Genomic DNA, 5,804 nt, shown 5'->3' with positions numbered 1-5,804 from the left:
TCTCAGGAACTTCGTTAGATTCAAATTCATAATCCACTTCACCCTGATTCAGTTGAGAATCTGACGTTGAATCAACCATTATCTTCAAAACGAATCCAAACTTTGATTTTAGTAAACAAAAATCGATAGAAAACGAAGCTGGAGTTAAAAGAGAGAAGAACGAGAAGAAGAAGAACGAGAAGAAGAAGAAGAACGAGGAGAAGAACGAAGAACGAAACAAATCTAGAAATAAGGAGAGAAGAACGAGAAGAAGAAGAACCAGAAGAAGAAGAACAAGAAGAAGAACGAAGAAAGGAAACAAATCTTTTAAATTTGGTAGTTATATAGCGCGTGTATTGGACGTAGGATTGTAGCGCGTTTTGAGGTTTTATTGGTTAATGAACTTGTAAAGCATACAAGCCCTAATGGCTTGTATGCAGAGCTTTTCTGTTTTTTTTTTGTTAGTTATTTTTTGCAGATCTAAGATTTAAGACGTTTGTTTACAAGAATAAGATACTAAGATAAAAACACAGACATACAAGAATATAAAATTTTATGTTTCTATTTTTTATGTCTTATTTTCAGTGTTTTGTTTTGTCTTGTTATCAGAAATAAATCTAACCTAATTTATTTGCAGATCACATATAATAGACATATTGTTTAGGTTTTTTTCCTTTATTTAAATATAACAAAAATAATCTAAAATTTTTTTAAAAAAATTCAAGTATACAATTTTGTTTTTTATTTTAGTTCTTTTTATCTTTGAGATTTTTTTTTAGTTGAAAATGATCAATAAATGTGTGATTTGAGAAAAGATAATAAATTATAAAATTAAATAAAACTTTTCTAATAATTCTTATAAACTGCAACAAAGATTATACCATAAGATAGATTAAATTAAGATTTTCTTTTAGTTGGAAATTATCAAGAGATGTGTGATTTGAGAAAAGACAACAAATTATAAAATGGAACTTCTCTAATAATTCTTATAAATTGCAACAAAGATTATACTATAACATAAATTAAATTAAAAGTTAATATTAACTAAAATAAGTCAATCTATTTCATTAGACATATTATAAAGGTTAATTTATCCTTTAATTATTAAGAGAAATTGGATAGAATTCATTAAATATTTTTATTTTTTTATTAATTTAAATTTAAAAAAATAATTTATAAGAATATTATTAATTAATATTTATTCTAAACCATCCTTTTAGATTTTTCTTAATGTATTCATCAAACAATGACCCAAAAGTTTATTCTTTTCCAATTTCACTTCTTTATTCTTTTAGCCAGAGAAGAACAAATTAAAGTGGTGTGTAAACGAGTAATTACTTTCTTTTCTTTCCCCCAAATATATGTAGAGAGATGCTTGAGTGAGGCAAAAAACCGAGACATATACTTAATTGAGAAATTATTTTCAAGAATTTTTTTAGGTGAATTCTACCCAATTCTCTCTCTAAAATAACATATAAGTTATTTTTTATGATGTGTCAAATTTTAGTTGCTTACCATCTTAATTATAATTAGATTATCTTGTAATTTATTATTTGAGATGGGTAATTTCTTCAAATATCAAAACTCCACTTCTATTAATTGAAGCACTTTTTCAGTTTCCACTCCTCAATTCTTTTTTCATCGTGTAACTTCTGTCCTTCTAAACATCGCGATCGCCACAAGAAGTACCAACGTCGTAATCATCATCTCTTAACGACGTCGTCAAATTCTCGTGATCCATAACTTTGCCGTCCTTCCTAATATAGTTAATCCTGACCTTATCGCTATATCCTATCCTCTCATTCGATCTATCTTTTTGCAGTCGATCACTCCTTGTCAACATAATTAATGGTTAGTTTGGTTATTAAAGTTTTTTATTAAAAATATATCTTTATTTAATTACATGATAGAATATATACTCGTATGTAAAATATAATATAATAAAATAAATTTATTCAGAGTAATTAAAAGTATAATTAAAATTAGGAACATACAAATATAATAATAAAATTTGTATTTTAAACAAATAAACATATCTTTTATCATACATAAATTATTTATAAAAATGAATAAATGGTTAAAATTAATAACACAAGTTTAAAATGATAAAATCCAATTTTTTTATAAGTATCTTTTATAGTATTTTTATTCTTTTAAATTTTAATTTATTAGTACTTTATTATTTACTTAATAATTAAACAAATTATTTTCATGAAAAATTATTTTGTATTATTTTAAAGAAAAGACTAATATAACAGTTTAAAAAATAACGTAAAAATGATATTTTAAATAAAAAATAGTTAATATTAAAATTTTTAAATGCAAAAATAAATTGTATAGATATTTAAGAGATAAATAAAAAATACATGCTTAAAATAAATAAAACAGACAAAAATCATTCTCTATTTCTCAAGAATACTTCTATTTATATATTTTATTTATTTTAGACATGTATTTTATATTTATTTGTTAAATATTTATATAATTTATTTTTGTATTTAAAAATTTTAATATTAAATATTTTTTATTTAAAATATTATTTTTATGTTATTTTTTAAACTTTTATATTTTATTTGTTTAGAGTACAAATTTTACTATTATATTTATATGTTCATGATTTTAATTATATTTTAAGTACTCTAAATAGATTTACTTTGTTGTATTAAATAAAGATATATTTTTTTAATAAAAAAATTTAATAATTAAACTAACTATTATTATGTTAGTAAGGAGTGATCCACATCAAAAAGAGCTGTTTACTAGGAGATAGTAATGACATCGGCGTTTCTATACTAAAAAGGACAGAAATTTAACAACGTAGTTAAAGAATGATGCACTAAAAAAGAGAGATTGCGTGAGAGAGTGCAGTAGATGACGACGACGTGGCCGCTTCTTGTCACGACGGCAACGCGACACTTAGAAGGATCGAAGATACGCGATGAAAAAATAATTGAAGAGTGGAAAGGTACTTCAATTAACGAGAGTGAAATTTTGATATTTTAAAAAATTATACTATTACTTATCTCAAATAATAAATTACAAGATAACTCAATTATGGTTAAGATAATAACCAATTAAAATTTGACAAATTATAAAAAATAATTTATATATTATTTTAAAAAGAGTTAGGTAGCATTCACTTTTTTTTATCATGAATTAGTAAGTTGAATATCCATAATAATTAGCACTTACATACAATTTAATTAACCCTACATATTAAAAAAACAAATTATAACTCATATTAATATAAATAAATATTATCTTACAAAAAATATCTAGAGAGAGTAGCTTCCGTTTCGATGATGGAATATATAAAGGTGATCCACGTTGATGAGTACAGAGAGAAGAAAGTGATTGAGTAGCCTTCTAAACGAAAATAGGAATGTGTATATTTATAATTGCTTTACGAATCTTATTCTTAAGTCTTAACGTGTCATTCCTTATGTTAAGGTGCAACAGCAGCACTATAGCTTCCTTTTATTTTTTTGGTAATATATTAACCTCAAATGATAAAGGATGGTGGGGACTACAAGGAGAAACTTAGAGAAGATTACAGAAAGATTTATTTGATAATAATGAATTTATTCATTATTATAGTGGCCCTTCATTAGTTCATTTTCATTTTTCAACTTTCAAGTCGCTGAGTTGGCAAATTAAACTGATTTTGATCTGCAATAAATTAAATCAAATATCCTTTTTAGTTAATATGTTGATATCAATGAACAAATTAAAGCACGTGTAATTTTACTCCCTATATATACTGGAAAATAAAGTCATCCTTAAAAGCAATATAATTATTTATTTATTTTTTATTTTTTTTACTCTAAATTTGAAAATATGTGCAAGTTTAGTTTAATTAGAAAAAAAAAATGTGGTGAAAAAAAAAAGTGGAAGAATCTGACTGGCCGGTGGGAGTGGATATAAAAATGCTGCAGTAGTAGTAGTAGTGACTAGTGAGTGTTGATGAAATAATTGACAAAAAAGTTTTCAAAAAAAAATTGACAAAAAAGTTGGAGAAGAAACAAAAGATAAGAATAATATTATGATTTTTTGCTATGAATATTCTAACTACTTTATGACTGGTTGGTGGTACGTACTCGATATTTTTGAACTTGGAAATATTGCAAATATATTATGGTTTGCAGGGAGCTATTCATAGCAAAAATATGTTTTAATAATTAATATATTCCTTACAACAAATTTATTGATTAAATATATTTTAATTCTATTTTTTAACTTTTTTTCAATCATTTACTTAGTATTGACAAAGATATTTTAGAGACAACTTTGTTATTAACAACAACAAATTCTTTTAGAGATTGATTATATATATATACTAGTATTTTTATCCGTAATAACATTACGGGAATATAAATTTTTTAAAATTATGGTCTATTTTATTTTAATAATATAGATTATGTATAGCACAAAAGATTTATAAAATAAAATTACTTTTACAAAAAAAAGTTGTAAATTAACAAAAATCTTTAACTAAAAAAGTTAAGATATCTGCAGATAAAAAAATAATTAGATTTTTATTTATTATTTTTATACGAAAAAATCTAATTTTTTATTAATAATTAATTTTAACATTCGTTATCTAAAATTTAAAACAATTTAACATGTATACTTTTACATTTAATTAGGTGCTAACTATTAAGTCTGTTTCATAAATAGAAATAATTATTTTTTATACTTGCTATTTAAAAATAATATTTTTTCTCTCTATGTATATAAAAATATAATTAAATATTAGCATAAAAAATTATACTGATAGTTATAAAATTAACCCAAAATTATTTTTTTTAAATAATTAAATCTTAATTCTAACTTTTAATTATAACATTAGTATTCTCTCAAAATTATATGTAATAAATATTTGAAAAAAGAGAAATGAAAATATAAATTAGAAAGATAAGCGGTGAAAATTTAAAACTAAATAAAAAATTAAAAACCTATGTATATAATAACAATATTAATAATATTTTTTATTTAAATTATATTATTTTGTTAATTTTATTTTTTATAGAAGAAAAAGATAGAAAAATAGAGAATGAGAGAAAAGAGAGAGAAAGATAAAGATAAAGAATGAGAGTGAGAGTGAGAGTGACAGTTTGTTAATTTTGGAAGAAAATTTTTTATTTTAATTATAAAAAATTATCAGATAACATATTTTTGATTTGTCAAATTACTAATATAAAATATGAATTATAAATTATACATAGAGTAGGAAGAAATGTAGAGAGAAATAGAAAAATGGAGAGAGGTAGATGAGAGAATTTAGTAAGGGAGTTTATTAATTTTGAAAAAAATGTTTTCACTCAATTTTAATAAGAGAATGTCGTGTGAGACATTTGATTATTAAATTAGATAGTAATATATGATACATAATATAGGTATTTTAATATTTCAATTTAATATTTTAATTTTAATTTTAATGCAATTAAAGAATGTCATGTTGCACATTTTGATTGTCAAATTAGTAATAATCATTGATATTGATAATGATATATAAAATAGATAGAGTGGTTGAAGAAATGAGAAAAATAGAAAAAGAAAAAGGGAGGAGGGAAGAATTCTTTAATTTTAGACAGAAAGATTTAATTTAGTTTGCAATGAGGGAGTGATATGTGGCACATTTTAGTTGTAAAATTAGTAAGAAAGATGGAAAAATTTTTTAATTTTAAAGGAAGGATTTAATTTCAATTACAATGAGAGAATAACATGTGACACATTTTGGTTATAAAATTAGTAAAAAAAGAAAAAAATTTTAATTTTAGAAAAAAAAATTAATTTTAATTATAATAAAAAAATTGACATGTGAT

This window comes from Arachis duranensis, chromosome 4, assembly GCF_000817695.3.
Source record: "Arachis duranensis cultivar V14167 chromosome 4, aradu.V14167.gnm2.J7QH, whole genome shotgun sequence".
NCBI lineage: Eukaryota > Viridiplantae > Streptophyta > Magnoliopsida > Fabales > Fabaceae > Arachis > Arachis duranensis.
Note: the sequence above shows the minus strand (reverse complement) of the source record.